Source organism: Cryptomeria japonica, chromosome 9 (assembly GCF_030272615.1).
Source record: "Cryptomeria japonica chromosome 9, Sugi_1.0, whole genome shotgun sequence".
NCBI classification, from domain to species: domain Eukaryota; kingdom Viridiplantae; phylum Streptophyta; class Pinopsida; order Cupressales; family Cupressaceae; genus Cryptomeria; species Cryptomeria japonica.
Genome location: NC_081413.1, coordinates 125,186,083 through 125,202,921, shown reverse-complemented (window position 1 = coordinate 125,202,921; position 16,839 = coordinate 125,186,083). Strand labels below are relative to the sequence as shown.

The 16,839-nt window shown below is 40.1% G+C and overlaps 1 protein-coding gene across 2 annotated transcripts in view; it reads left to right on the top strand.

Annotated features, from left to right (window-relative positions):
- LOC131047069 (uncharacterized) overlaps positions 1 to 16,839 on the top strand; it is a 291,858-nt gene that overhangs the window by 123,296 nt on the left and 151,723 nt on the right. The gene's annotated exons all lie outside the window — the stretch shown is intronic.

The following is a 16,839-nucleotide window of genomic DNA, read 5'->3' as shown; positions in this document are numbered from 1 at the left end:
CAGCTCAAGTACAATTTTCTCCAAATGTTTTCTTAGCTGAATTGCTGCAAATCATTTTGTTAATAATATTTAGTTCTGTCAAATTAATTTTACTTAACCATTTTGAACAATCTCTCGTTTTTCCAGATTCATTAGTCTTTCTTAATCGTAAAGAGATACTTTTTATTACATTGCACTTAAGTTGTATTTCCTTTGTTAGAATATTTTAGATTTTTTAATCATAACTCAAAACAAAAATGTCATCTCTAACTATATAAGGTTCTTAGCTCAAAGGATGAGAGACTTCAAAGTTGAGACTACCTAGATCAATTTCTTTTATTGCAATGCCATTTTCATGTGACCATGATCTCTGATATTTCTTGGCAGTTAACATAGTTGGTTGTTGCTCATTCTGCTACTACCAAAGATGTTGCCAAAATCATTCTCGTTCCAAAAGGTTATTGCTATCTTATGTATTCTAACTTTTTGGTGAGTTGGTAGGGCATTATCTCACCATTCTATAACCTTTCAACTAAAATTGGGATATGTTAGCCACATGCTCTCAAAACAAAGCCAACTTTGTGGCTGGGTGTTGTTGGTAGAATGCTTACATTGTTGGGCTGGTGAAAAGAAATAGTGGTATTTTAGACAACACCATACATTCATAGATTGTGTTGTGTTAGTGTCACAAGTTGTGACCCTATGAAAATTTGTTTGTGGTCAAGATTTGTAGTTAGTAAATGATTTTTGTTGTACTACTGGTGCCAGATCGGTTGTCCTTCCTATTGTTGATGTGTTTTTTTTTGACACCTCAAACTCAGAATAAAATACAAGTATTCTATCCTCTCTTGAACAAAGAAATCTTGTATGCTAAACAATATGATCAAATAAGGCAACTCCAAGGTTTACAATGCGAACAATCAACTTTAATATCGTGGATAGACTTAGTGTATTGATGTGTTAATTCTAGTAATCACAAAGGGACTTACGTTTTGCAAACAATTGGAATGTGGAACACTCAACAGACTTGAAAAATAAAGACAAAAATGAAGAACCATTACATAAAAAATTTGTCAAAAATTGAAAATTTCACTCTATGGCATGCTTGCCAAGGCATAATTTCGACTAATCCTTGGACTGGCTTAATCCTTAGTCCATCCTCAAACTAATTTTCGAATTTCATCGCATTCTGGATTCGTTTGCTATGTCTTTCCTTCAATTTCGGGTTTTTTCTCCCTGACTGCAGGTGGGAAATTTCTCTTGAATTGCAAGTTTTAATGATTTCCATTGTTTTGGCCTTTGTAGGGAAATTTTTGACTAATTACAAGTGCGTTTTATTGAAAAATAAGAACTTGTAATTTGCTTTTTATTTCCCCCTTGATGCTTTTTGTCTTTTTAAGTTAAAATAGGGATTTTTTGGATAAATTACAAGTAAACTTGTAATTCTTTTTCTAAAACCCCTACGTTAATGTCTTTTGCTTGTAATAGGGATTTTAAACCCCTATTACATATGTGCAAGTTGTTAAAACTTCTTGTAGGGATTTTATTCTCCCTTTACAATTATGTTTTTAAACTTGCACATCTCTCTCCAAAACCCGATTTTGCCTTGTTGAGAGAAAAGTAACATTTTAAACTTGTTGTTTGCTCTAAAAAACCTGATTTTCCTTATTGCATGCAATTTTAAACTTGTTGTTCTTTCCCAAAAACCCGACCAGCAATATTGGAGGATTTTGTTGAAGATTTCCAACGATTTTTGTGGAGAAATTCAAGGAGGAAGGCGTTTTGGATTCCTTGCTATTTTCATGCATTTTCCAACTCTCTTCATGCCATTTGGAAGACATTATTGCTGGTTTTATGGGGTTTTAACAGCAAAAACGTTTTTGAAAAATGCCATGATTTGCCTCATTCAAGTGCCATGAATCTTATCTTTCCTAAATCGTTTTGGCTTGTCTTGCCTAGGCGTGGAGGTTGGGTGCTTTACTTGACCGATTCTTCATCCTTTTAATGGGCATTTTGATACATATGGCGTTTTTTCAAAAACGTGGCTAGGGTTTTGGAATGCGGTTAATTTATTTTTAAGAGTTCTCCTTCCTTCTTTCAAATATTGATCATCTTTTTGAAGAGGTATTTTCAGTTTGAAGCAAGGTTTGATTTCTTTTCTTTCTTTGTTTCATTTTCTTGTTTTCTTGTCTTCTTGTTTTTCCTTTCTGGTTGTAAATTTGTATATGATTATTTTGCCCCAAAAATCGGTTTTGTGAGAGAGATTTTCCCCTTGCAAGACAATTTGTGGATTGCATTGTTCTTCCCCATTTTCCCTCTTTACTTGTATTCGGGATTTTAAATCACGATTGCAAGTTGGATGAAAATAATTGTTCTTCCCTTACGGTTAAAAGAATTTAACCATCTTTGGTTGAAATTCCAAGTTGCAAAGATGAAAAATACCCATTCTTTCAAAATCGGGTTTTTAGAACCGGATTACATGTTGAAAGTTGTTCCCATTTTCTTGAAGACGATCTTCCCAAAATCTTTTCATTTTCACTCATATTCATTTCCATCATCCGTATATACCATTTCATCCATTCATTTCACACCTTCATTCATTTTCCCCATTTAAAGTCTACCTGCGGTCAGCTATCCAGAACCCGAAATTGGTCCAAAATGCACTAAAAAAACACTTGAAAATGAGTTCTAAAGGTCCAATTACAAGTGCAAACTTGTAGTTACCCATTACACATACGAAGTTGCATGTTTGTTCCCCGCAATTGCAAGTTAATGCCCTTGTTTTCCCCACACATGTAATGCAACTTCCAAAACCCGAAATTCACTTGTGAGCCCATTTTTGCATCAATTTATCTCTTCCCTCATCAATCCGGTTTGCACACACGATCTACCAAATCAATGGATTAAGGCACGGGCCTTATTTTGCAAGAAGATTTCAAGAATGAAAGATGATAAAAAGAAGAGATACAACAACAATTCATGGTTGAGAGCATAGAATGCTTTCAAGACAAAGATGGCCATGACATGAAAAGAGGAAGGCAACCCTTTCCCTCCTGAAAAGATAGTACTACCCCAAGCAAGAAGACAAGGATGCAAGTTCCCGTTCCGGTTCAAGATGTGTTTACCAATCCAGAATAATTCAAGTTCTAGCATCCTGAAGCGACATGAAGATCATCACAGACAAAGGATGATGCAGTTAGAGTCCTGTCTTTAGTCTTTAGACACATGGAATAGTTTTAGTTATGCATTTGTAATTTCGTTTTGACAAGTTACATGTAAAACAAAAAATAACTTTGTAATTGCAAGTTAACTTATTACTTGCACTTTTGTAATTACATGTAAAACAACTACAAGTTGTGTTCAATTAGGATTGTAGTTGGAATAAGTCAGAGTTAGTTATTGAAGTCTTAGTTAGTTATTGAATAAGTCTTGGTGGTTGAGAGAATCTCTCAAGTTAGTTAGGATCCTCCCACCTTTTTCTCAAGGCTCCTCTTCTATAAATACCTGAGGGGTCTATTGTAATCTTTATCTTTTGGAAAGCAAACAAAAACTTTGCCAAATTTACAACAAAGGAGTCTTTGAGCTTTCATGTGTGAATTCAGGAATTGAAAGGAATAGAAGGAAATTGCTCAAGCTTTAAGTCTTTGTGCTACATATTTGAGTTTGTGTTCTATATTATCTTTCTTGCAGGTGTTTTTTAAAGAGCTTAATCACATTTGATTTGCAGTCTTTGTCCTGCAAGTATTTGAGGTTAATATAGATTAAAATAAATATTTTGTTAAGAGAAGCTGCAAGTCTTTGCGCTTTCACTTGTTCTTAAGAGAAATTAGGAATAGATTTTGTGAGAAATAGCTGTAAGTCTTTGAGCTTATACTACTTCCCATTGTTTTAAATAGAAAAGAATAAAATATTCCAGTCTTTGAGCTGTTATAATTTGTTCTTTATAGCATTAGTATAAAAAAGGGTAGATAGGACTTCGCATAATCAAGTCTTTGAGCTTGATATTGCTGTACCGTCCTGAAGGAAGTGACGGAAGTCTTTGCACTTTCAGGAAACTTCATTTCCTTTCTCTCATTTCATTTTGAAAGTGGTTACTGCTGTTTATATCAAATCGCTATCATTTTCTGTGAAGAGAAAAGGATATTGTTTTCCTTGAAGAAAGAAGAAAGATTGCTGTCCCATCCTATTTTATTTATAAAGTTGTAGTTAGAAAGGGGGAGCCTTCCCTTAATTAGGAGAGTTTTATTCACACGCTGTGGTTGAAACCACAATTTTGTATATTTCCCCAAGTGTACAAAATTTTCAACTAACAGGGAGATAAGATTAAATAAATCTAAGCTAACACCTATGGATGTAAGAAATGATTATTGACTTGATGAAACCAAACCAAGCTTTGCTTCGCCATGAGGAAATAACTACACAAAGATGGTGCAATCTCCTAAGAGTAAGCGAATGATTTTCATATCACTTATGCACACCAACACTATGAACAATGAGCATAAAGCGATTGAAGTTAAGCTTTTAGATAAGTTCAGTCTAACCATGCATTACAAGTTGCAATCAACAAATTCCAAATGGTATGAACATTAGGCTGCACCCTGAATCTTCCATTCAACTAATGAACTTCATATAAACACATCTAAACTATGAGAAGTAGAAACCATGCAACATGTTAAAACTCATATAGCGATCCACCATATCTTCAATGAAATTAATTATTTCTTTCGACAAAGCCTTGGCAACTATCTCTTGTCTTCTCCTCCTAGTCTATTACTAACTACTAACTATCAACTAGTTACTATTAACCTTTACAAATGAGAAGGTTGAACCCTTTATAGAGGTCTCATTTACAAATTAATGACCCAGATTGATTTAAGATCAATGGCTGATATTTGAACGAGAAAACCCTAATTAGGGTTAGTTACTATTTAGTCCTAAATGTATAGTGGTGAATAATCAATAACACTGTAGTTCCTGCACGTATCAAGCATTCATAGAATAGAACAATTGTACATCATACCATAAATGACAGATAATAATAATTAGACCAGAAAGTTATATCTTTATTCCAATGTCTCCAATTGTCCATACATGATCTCCCTGCCGAGGTTCCAACCAAACAATATATAGACCCGACGGTTGGCCAAGTTGCCAACCGTCACCAACTCCCAACTACCCGACAGGAACCTCTCGGCAACAACAAAACATAAACACACATAACACACTTATAATTATTATTCGTACTAACATACGTTTTTACCCCTAACATTAGCCCCCCAAAAACGTAGTCGTCTTCCAGATGACTCAGACAAGAGATGAGGGAGGAGGCGTCCCTGTAGTGGTCGCGGTAGGAGATTGTTGTCCGGCTTGGAGTTTCAGGTTCTTTTCTGCCATTAACTGTCCTTCTTGAGCTTTCTTTACCATGTGAGCAGCTTCCAGTAGCTTTTTATCTTTTTGTTCCAGCTGTGAAGTGAGCGTCGCCACTTGGGCTGCCAATGCCTGTGCCTCCTCCTACATGCTGCAGCGGGCCTCACATGTAGTCATCTTCATTTCCATCTCCTTCCTCAAGCTCTTCTCTACTGTGGCCAACTTCGTCTGCTTCCTGCTCTCTTTTTACAGGGTTACTATGTACATCTGTTGGGCCTCTTTCTCCACTTGATGTTGCCGCATCTGTAAGCACACCTCTCGAAAAGTTCCCTCCATACTGCGGAAAGTGGTGCCTAGGGTGCCCGAGCCTCCTATCAAGTGCCAGTGGGTCCAGTTTTGAATCATCTCAGGTGTACTATTATCCGGCCATCCCTGTTGCTCAAGGTGCTGTGTGAACTCATCTTCGCACCCCTGGGCCATAAAATGACACAGCTGTGTAGCGTTGGCTGAATTATTGGCCTCCATCTCTCTAGTAAGTTGAGCCATGCTGCGTGCAACATCCAAGAGCCCTTGTAGCTCCGCCAGGAATCGTTCGAGTGAGCCTGCTGGGTCATTCGGATCAGGTGGTGTGATATGGAGTCCAGTGAGAGTCCCCTCCAGGCCACTGCTCTGCTCGTCCCTTCCCTGCTGCTTCTGATCAGTGGGTCTTTCCTCAGCTGGGAGAGTGTCCTCTCTATCCGAAGTCATGCCTGGCCTGATGACCATGTTATGTGGTGCAGGGGAGGGGGGAAGGTGTGGGGCGAGCGCGAATTGTCCTAGCCATCCATCCAGCGAGGCGTCTATATCCTCATCTATCATAGTATCCAAGGCTGCCTCTAAGTTAGCTGATACCGTACCGGTCTTTGCTGCCATTGTACCAATTTTTGTTACCGTCGTACTAATTTCTGCTGCCGCTGTACCAGTTTCTGCTGCCAGTACGGCCAGACTGATCTGTGGCAACGATACTCGTCGCTGTGCCGACGGCTCCCGTTCTCTAATCTTCTGGAATAGTACCCCCACTGGTCGTACATCTCCTACTGGGCTGGCGACTGCAAGCGCCTCTTGGGGTACTGTTGTGACCATTTCACACATCGCCCCATCGCAAATGGGGACCCCCTCTTTTTGCTTGTTTTTCGCTCGTTTTCGCTTTCGTTTTTAGGATTTTGTTAGTCAGTTAGTCGTCTGGATTTAGGGTTAACCCCTAGGGTTTTAAATTTTGCCTTTTCAAGCCAGAGTCCAGTCGTTTTTTGAGAGTTTTCGAGCTTCTTTTCTAGAATGCAAATTTTGAATGTAATAAATTCGCCAAAATGGTCTAATTTTCAATTGGAATGTTAATGCAGAGCTTAAATTTGTCTAAGTGTCGAAGGTGAAATGTGAATTTTTGTCCGTTTGAATATTTTGACCAAATTTTGACCTTTTTTGATTTTGATCCTGGGCATTGGAATTGATTTGTTTTCGCCTCGTGAAGTGTTAAAATGTGAAAAATCATGTTATTTTGGCCTGTAGGAGCAAAATCGCTCCTGTCCCTCAGTGAAGGACGGGAGCTCATTTTCAAATATCTCATCATCCCTGCAGAGTCCAGACAAATTTCGAGTTGGATGTGATGGAGAACGGCGAGATCTTTCCATTGAATATAAATTGAAGATTTTCATGAGCACAAAAATGCCTCCAGGAGGAAAATCGCTCCTGTCCCTCAGTGAAGGACCGGAGCTACAAATCAAATTTCGCCTTGTCCTTGCAAGATTTTGATGACGTGATGATTTGAAAGAGTCCAAAGGAGGATGCTTTGCCAAATGAATATAATTTAAGATGCAAAAATGAAGGAGAATGACCTAGAATGCTATAATCGCTCCTATCCCTCTCCAAGGGACTAGGGCGAGGTACCTTGTAGCTCTCGTCCCTCTCCCAGGGACCAGAGCGATTTCCTTCATTAGACAGAATCCAGGCAAATGTCAAGGCAAGTTTACGTTCAAAAACAAGGGAAAACATGAGATGGACGCATTGAATACAAATTGAAGATTTTTTTGGACGTCCACAAAGGTTCTAAATGCCTAGTTCGCTCCTGTCCCTCAGGAAGGGACCAGAGCGATTTTTGATATAAATGATTTTCTTGCAAAATTACAGACAATGTCAAGGCATGAACGAATGGAGTGAAGAAAGACGAATCCGTTGAATATAGACTTGGAACCTGGCAAAGTGAGATAAAGGCTACAAAAGGAGGATCGCTCCTGTCCCTCTCCAAGGGACCAGGGCGACATAGTGGTGATGATACTTCCTATGCAAGTTCAAGGTCGTTCCTCCAAAGGTCAAGGTCGATCCAAGTCAAGACAAGGTGGCGAGGGGCATTTCAAGGCGTCTTTAGCAAGCACAAACATTAAAAGGTCGTCACAATGATGAAATTCGCATCCTAGGACATAGATCGCTCCTGTCCCTCTCCAAGGGACCAGGGCGATGTTAGATGCATTGGTCATTTTGTGCAAGATTTACGTAAGAACAAGATTTCATGAGGTAATGCATGGTCCAAGGTATTGTTTGAAGATAAATGCAAGAGTTTTCAACGTCCAAACATTGCCAATCAAGGTGAAAAGCTCCCATCGCTCCTGTCCTTTGGACGAGGACCAAGGCGATCTTATCAAATGCCCTCATATTCCTTCGAGATCAAAGCAAGGCGAGGTTAGGTAAGGTGAAGGACGACGTTTGGAAGACATCCCAATAAAGATCGAAGTTAAAAAATGCAAGATGAACGTGGAAACAAGAAGATCGCTCCTGTCCTCTGGACAAGGACCAGGGCGATGTACACTCAAAAGGCACTTAAGCACACATGCAAGATAATCAAATTCGAAGAACCTATCAAGGTGATCGATTTTCAACGTGGAGATGGAGGAGTTGGACGTAGAAAATGCAAAAATCAAGACAAAAATGTTGAATCGCTCCTGTCCCTCTCCAAGGGACCAGAGCGATGAGGTACGTCCCTTTGTCTTCCAATTTTGGCGCCAAATAAACAAATTTAAACTTCCTTAAATGTTAAATCGATTAAAAAATTGAAAATCCATTTTTATTTAGCATTTAATATGGTGTTATCTTTTATTAATTATTTTTGCCTTTATTAAAAAATCGAAATTTGCAAACGCAAGGCATTAATGATTAATTAATTAATTAATATAAAATCGAATTTAGAGCGCTCAATTAAGCAAGTCGGCCTTGTTATTTTATTGCAAATCATTTAAAAAAAAAAAAATGGTTTTATTTATCAAGTCGGCCTAGGGGATGAAAAGGTGTGAGCGCTGTATATAAGGGGAGTGAAATTTTCATTTTCACATCATTATTTTTTTATCCTTCATACGATCTTGAGGAGAAGCGAAGGTGATGCGAAGTATATCATCAAGTGTAGAGTGTGAATTACTTTGAAGACCAAAGGTGGCGCTTTATACATCAAGGGTGGTGCGAACTTGAAGACCTTCGTTTGGGCGAATTTACCAAGGGTTGAAGACTCTTGTCAAAGGCGAACTTGGAGATCCATTTAAGACCACGTCAAAGGCGATACTTGAAGATCACATTGAAATCCAAAGGTGGCGAAGTCGATTTTGAGGAGACCACATTGAAGACTATTTTATTCCATAAATTTTGCCTAGGCGATCTTTTCCTTTTTGCATTTTAGAGTTAGCTCTCTATCGAGGTATGGCGATTTAATTATTATTGCTTTATTCATTCATCGTCATATTTCAAATTTTGAAGTTTTGGATTTTGAATTTCTCAGCTCAATCGTTGCTTTTTTTAGGAAATGATAACTCTAGAGACTTATCATGAGGTTTCCTAAAAAACTTCTCTCTCTAATCAACGTTATTTATTGCAAAATGTAGTTCTTATAATGAAATGTTGTGTAGGTATGGCGACCCCAAAGGCGGGAGCATCCACCAGTCGCTCAGCTCTCATGAAAGAAGATCAGAAGACCGAAGAAGTGGAGACCAAGATCGTGTCGAAGTGGAGCAACATTGGAGATACAAACCTGGGAAACTTTAGCACGAAGAAGTTCCGAGAGGTCCCTTACATCGGCAAGCCATCACCTATCGCCCGGAGAATAATAGAGAGTGGCATCATCAAGGCGGCCGGTTTTCCTCCAGCTATTCAGTGCCACGAGTTGATGATCGAGTGTGCCCGTCACTACAATCCACAGTCCAGGACAATTGTGTCCAATGAGGGAAACACTTTGGCGTACCTTTCAGAGGAAGCCATAAGTGAGGCTTTCCATCTTCCAGAGCACAGGGACATGATATACAAGAGCATTGAGGGAGCCAGATCAGTGTACGATGATGATCCAGATGCTTGCCTAAGCATAATAAACAAGAACTGGCTACTTAAGAGTCGTCCCCGTCTGAGCAAAGTACCGAACACACCGCATCGGATTGATTTCTAGGAGGAGTACAGAGATTTGATTACCATGCTCAACAGAGTTACAGGAGCACCTCATGCCTTCTATTTTGAGAAGTGGATGTTTTACTTCATCCAGGTGATTGTTCAAGGAAAAGGTACGATACATTGGGCTAGGATAATTAGCCATTGCTTAGACGTACAGTTGAGAAGACTCAGGGCTACTAAGTCCTTCCACATGAGTTCATACGTCATTTATGCTTTGATCAGGAGTGTTGAGTACGCAGGACTACCTCACAGAGGAGTGATTGGAAGAGGACCCGGCGAGGTCAGAGCTTGTGAATCCTATACCTACTTGCATCATCCACCAGGGAAGAACTACAAGTTAGTTAATGATACTTTCACGATGAACATCACGAGGACGTTGCAAGGAGGGATTCACAACAGATTATCTCAGGATGCCCAGGAGTTCATCAAGAGGTACGGTGCTTGGTTCATTCAGTTTCCCAAGTTCACTTACATTAGAGTGCATGGATGTCCTTTACCTCCATACATGTTGCCGAGGTACCCGACAGACAGAATTGTGTTACTTGAAGTAACAAGGCAGTTGGCAGCATATGTGAAGGCATTCAGACACAGACATCAGAATGGAGTTCAGGTACCTATTATTTTGGGTAATTCAGTTGAGGTATGTCCTAATGTCTTAGCCATGGATGACGCAGAGAAGGAGTTAGCCTTGTATTTTTTTTCATCTTTTGCTTGGAGAAATAGTTTTGATCCACATGGACATTTAGAGGAGACGGTCGGTAGAAGATTTAGGCATGAGCACCAGATTGAAGATTTTATGATGAACCTCCTAGATGATCTTGAAGCGAAACGTAAGATACACTCTAGATTGCCTTTGGATTTCATCAGGAAATGCAGGATTTACAGAGTGGCCGACCAAGCTCAGGACAATGGCAGGCACATCCAGTCTTCCTATGATAGAGAAAGCAAAACAATAAGGTTGGATTGGAATGAGCCTGAGGTCGTGGATTTAGATGATTTGATGGCACCAGTCTTGTCTTGTACTCGCAGATGGGTAGACGTTCAGCATCAGAAGTTGAGAGAACAAGGCGTAGCTATGTCTTTTACTTTGGAAGAGAAACCAGCCGAAGGTGGAGCCAGTGTTAGTGAAGGCAATCCTAATCCTAGGAATTCAGGTGAAGGTAACCTTTGATGTGCCAGTGAGGGCAATCTCCATCCGAGAGGTTCGAAGAGAAAGGAAAGATCAGAAAAGAAAGAGCCTTCCAAGAAAAAGCAAGGTGCCAACAAAGATCAAACACCAGGTACTTCTTCTAGACCAGAGAATAGAACAGTTCGAGTGGAAGAGTCCATGGAGTCTATGGTACAAAATGACAGGCAGGAGGAAGGGCAGGCATAGCATGTTTCGTCAGATGGATCTCTCCAAGACTATGATTTAGAAGAAGATAATGAAGTAACATCTCCTCCCAGACAAGAAGAAATAGTACATAAAGAAATTCAAGTTCAAGAGACAAGATCGAATATTCCAGATTGGTTGAAGGAAAGATTAACCAAGGTGATCGTAATTGAGGACGAGGACAATGCAATTGATTTAGAGAGCCTTGTTGGACGCTCACATGAAGTAACAGAGAAGAAGAAGGCTACAAAGATGTCCAAGATGATTCGAGATGAGACTGGATCCAGAAAACTGCAGATAGCTACACCGGCAGCAGATAAATATGAAGGTGAGATCCTAGCAGAGGACTATCACATACAGACTATTGAGTTAGGACCATCCACTGCAGAGCAGACAATGGATGATGCTACCGACACATTTGAAGCAATGAAGGACAAGCTTAGAGAAGAAGTGGAAAAGAATAGAAAGCTTGAGAGAGAGGTCGGTGCATGGAGGACATATTTTAGTCACATCAATGAACCTTTGGGACGTCAGGATCCAGTTAGATCACCAGTGCAGGCATTGCCCCTTCAATCGATCAATGAAGCAGAAAGATTCAGGAACCTGGTCCAGCGTACATGTAGTTGGATGGATAGATCTCACACAGTGGCCATAGAATTTGTTTCAAGGATGTCGAAGATCACCCATCAGGCTATCCAAGTTCTTGAGATAATCCACAGATTGATGGGAATAGTAGCTACATTTGCCCATACCAAGGACGTTGTCATCCCTGTCTTGAAAGTAATAAGACATACATCCAGAAGAATTTTAGCGCAGGAGAGGATCTTGGAGGGTGATTCTCACAGTTTGTTCCAGTGGTCAACCTTACTCCATATAAAGAGTGTTCTCTTCGAGGACATCAGTGTTAGATGTGGTCAAGTTGAGGAGGTGATCAATCCGATCCAAGACAGAGTATTTGAGGTACTTCGTACCATTCTTGGCAGAAGGATCGAGGTCGAGACAGATGTGGATATCCAGGAATTTGAGGATAGAATCAAGATCATCTTTCGCAAGGACGCAGATGTTACAGATGAGCAGTATGATCACATGTATGCCACCATGCTCCTGATTGATAGAACAAAGGAACTTGAACCTACTTGGGACGCAGCTCTTCTAGATGCATTCGATCAGGTTATCCACTTAGAAGAGAGTATCAAGAATCTTCCCGAGATTCCAATCACAGAAATCGAAGGAATCGTGACAAAATTCATTGCATATGCTAAGAAAGAGAATTGGAAAGGGAATAAGATTCTGGATGAAAGGTTGTTACAGATGACATGACATCTTATTTCTCATTGGTTGATACCTCCTAGATTTTTGTGCCGAATTTAATATTTGGCTATGTATTTAATATTGTTCAGTAAAAAGGAGGTCATTTGTAACAAACCCTAATTAGGGTTTAGGTGTCATGATCTTGTCCGTTGATTTGTTTTCAATCTGGACCTTTCATTGTAACTGGGGATGCTATTTATACCCCCATTTTTCATTTCATTTGGTAATAGTTAATAGTCGAATAGTCAGATAAGAGTGAAATAGAGAGATTAGAGTTAGAAGCAATTTTTATTTTGTAGCAAGATTGAGCCTTGAAGAGAGAAATTCAAGCAATTGTTGTATATGATGACTTGGAAATCAATAAAATATTGAAGTTATGGTGTTTTGTTGCAAATTTCTTGAGTTATCTTCATGGTTGTTTGATACACTTGAATCACGCTCAATCAAAGTAGTTTGTTAATTTGAAAGACTAAGTGTGAAATTTGATATTTGGTAAGATTCGCAATCCAAACCACTAGCTTCTTGCTGATTGTAGGAACGCCTTGCGTGGTCGACTGGAGAACACTTTGAGTCCTTAACCTTCAAGCATTTTCGTATCTAGGATATGTACCTTCGTAGTAGTGTCCTTGGTCTTTGATGCATTGAACATCATTATTACCTTAGAAGATCGCACTAATTTCAATTGAGTTGTTATCTTATGGCAAAATTGAAGTTGGTTGAGTCTTGCCAAATCTCGTCCATGCTAAGTCATTCATAGGGTTAGGTTAGATTAGACCTCTTAAAACCCTATCCTTTTGCTATTTTTTGAAAGTTCCTTTTTAGTTTAGTAGAATCTTCGAGCCTTTGGAATCCGTAAGACGCCTTGGAGGAAACAGCAAATCACATCATACCACTAAAAAGCTTGTCCACACGTGGAGACCCCACTAAAAGAACCTTGGAGTCCATCTAACTGATCCTTTTTGCAGATCTTCAGCAGTTAGAGACTATTTTCTCAAGAGAGGATAAGATGCCTGTCGGTATTTTATTCTGTGTATGATTGTGTATAAAATACACGTCAATAGAATTGGCGCTAGAGGGAGGGCTCTTTAGTTTCCGAAGTTCGAAGTCCGAAGATTTTGAAAAGAGAAAAACATTGCAAACATGATTATGAAGTACGATGGTGTTGCCGAATGAAGGACTGAATCAAGTAGTGCAACCCAATTTGCAAGTAGGCAATACCCAAGAGGACATCATTTCCGAATTGAATCAAATAGCTTGGAACGCAAGGAGAAGTCAAGTTGAATATAACAGAGTCAGAATCATCTTAGAACAAGAGGAAGATAGAGCCGAAGAACATCAAAGGGCCATAGCTAGAAATCTTCGCAATCAAAGGAACCCACAATAATCCTTGCAAGACTTCACGCTGGATCGCATTGGTTCTTTCTCGCCCGAGAAGCATCAAAGGTTGTTGAGGTCCACACCAGGCATCAAGGATCTAAGTGAACTTCAGTTTACTTCCAAAGCAAAGCGAGTTAAAAGAGAAGACACTCCCAAAGAATTCGAACTAAGATTGGAAGGATCTCCTGAGTCATCACAAGTTCTTCAAGAACAAGTTCAAGCGGCGATCCAATCCAGTATCCAGGCAATTTCACAAACAAAGAGTCAAGCTAGTTCATCAAGTTCAACTTCAAAGGGTACGATGGCTCAACGTGCTCCACCTCCACCTCCTCCTCCTCATATACTTAATGGTGCGACGTGGCTAGTCAACAATCCATCACCATTGGAATTTGCAGTTTACCATGATATGCCGAAGAATCCAGAACACTTTTGTTCCAAGTTCAATGTCAGTGATTTCCATCGCACGGCAGGGGATCACATTAAGATGTTCGAGGACCTTCTTCGTAACAGACAGATTGAATATGGAGATGTGGCATGTAGGCTTTTTCCTTACTCATTGGGAGAAGAGGCATACTTTTGGTTTATTCACTTGCCTACAGGGTCCATCAGGACCTGGGACGCGATGAAAGACGCATTCATTGCTAAATTTGGCATCCCAACTACACCAGCAGAGTTATACAGACAATTTGTTGAGGTTCGAAGGAGAGAACATGAACCTATTACTTCCTTCAACAACAGATTTCACCGCGCATACACAATGTTACGTCCTCCTTATCTTATTGCAGATCCAAGAGAAATTTACTATGGTGCCTTAGATCATCTCACAGCTATGTTTGTAAGGACGCATCCGACTCCAAATGATCTAAATGCGGCCTATGCAAAGGCCATCGAAGTGAGTAAGCACATGGGACAAAATATCACTGGACCGCTACTACATTTGGGACCTGTCGCAGCACCGAACCAGACGCAGGCAGTTGGCACGGCCTTGGCCAACCAAACTCCAGTTATGAATCCAATCCCGCAAGCGACATATCCAAGCGTACAGCCGGCGAATCAATTGGTCCTTCACCCAGGAGCTCCAATTTCTCAAGCTCCACCCGCACAACCTGTGTACCTGCAAAATGCCACAAATTCGTCAAGGACACAAGAAGAGAAGGATGAAATGAAAGAGTTGATCGAACAAGTCAAGAAGCTATCAACTGAGGTCACTCACCTAAGGAACCAGAATAATCAACTCCAAAGCATGCAAAGAATCAATCACAACCAAAATTTCCAAGGGAATAATAATCAAGGATTTAGAAACAATTATCAAGGAAATAACAATCAGGGTTCCAAAGAAGACCATGGAATACAGCTCCGAACAATGGAAATGTGGTGACGCCTTTGGACAATCCACCAAATGTGCAAAGTCAAGAGAACCCCTCTTCAAGCAAAGTATTTTTAGCCGAAGCAGCCTTGTCCAGTTGGTGCAGACTCCACAACACGAACCAACATTCCGAATTACAGTGTCCTGAATTCAAAATTGCAGCCGACATTTTTCAACAGGAGATGCGTACCACTAATCCACCTGAAAATCCTCCCACCACAGGATATGAAATTGTTCCAACCACGCAATATGGTCAAGCCATGATCGTTGAAACCTGCAGATATTCACAAGAAGAAATTAGTCAAGTGCAAAATGGGAGATTTCCTCCAGAGTCGGCCAATGGACCGATGGTACCACCAGGATCCTAGTTTCCGCCAGCATCTGCAAATGGACCTGTAGAGGATTCAGAGTATTATTTCCCACCATTGAACGACAGTGTCCTAGTAGAAGGAATAAAGGAAGTATTTCACCAATCATCAGGAGGAATGAACCAAAGAGTTTATCACAGGAATCAGAGGAATCCTGAACCTTTAACAACGTCAATCCCTCCAAACAATTTCTCAACTCCGCCGGATCCCCAAGCTAGTAACGTTCCAGAGTATCCGCAAAACACTCAAGAATACAGACAAAGAAATATTACACCTCCCGCAGGAAATGAAATGAAAAGATTGGCCGCCTTGGTATTGGATGAACTCAAGAAAGTCAAAGTAAGTCTACCACTCTACGAGTTGCTCAAAGTGTCAGAAATCAAAGATGCAGTGATCAATAGTTTAAGTGAATCTAGTACAACAAGGTCAAATGTTCAAGCCACTATCAATGTGACTCAAGAGGAAGCCGATTCTCAAGGACAATCCGAACAAAATGAATGCATGGTTCAAACTATAACCTTCCCAGCTAAAAAGGAAGACATGTTGGAAGGAAAAGTATTACTCAAAAGGGGTGAGACCAGGAAAGCTCAACCTACAGTCAAAGAGAACCTCACCACTAACCTGGTTCTTCCCGAAAAGGAAGTCGCAATCAAGAAAGATGTAGTTAAGAAAGGAAAATCTACAAGCAAAGCCAGTCACTCGAAAGAGGAGAGCCCAGCAAAGGATGATCATTCAAGGATTAATCAAGTCAAACATCAAGAATTAAGTGAGGAAACTTCAGTCCCTTCTCAAGGAAAGGACGAACCGGCACCATTCCTGTTATCAGTTAGGATATTTGGAAAATTATTACACAATTGCCTTTATGATTCCGGAGCCTCAAGCAACGTGATGCCTTTAGCCGTTTGCCAAAGACTTGGAATAACTCCCGCACCTACTAAGAGGAAGGTCACTCAGCTGGACAAGACAGAAGTTCCAGTCATGGGAGAATTAAACAACATTCACATGCAATTGGCCGCGGATCCAAGAGTCCAGAATTTTATAGATATATCAGTAGTGGATATTCCAGATTCATATGGAATGCTCCTAAGTCGAGATTGGTCCCGAAAATTGAATGGGTATGTGTCGACCGATTTCGCACATATGTGGCTACCATGGAGAGGAGTTCCAAACCAGATTAAAATTGATAGCACCCCAAGGTTGAGGTTGATGATAACTGAATATGGAGAAGACAATGAAGTCCTATT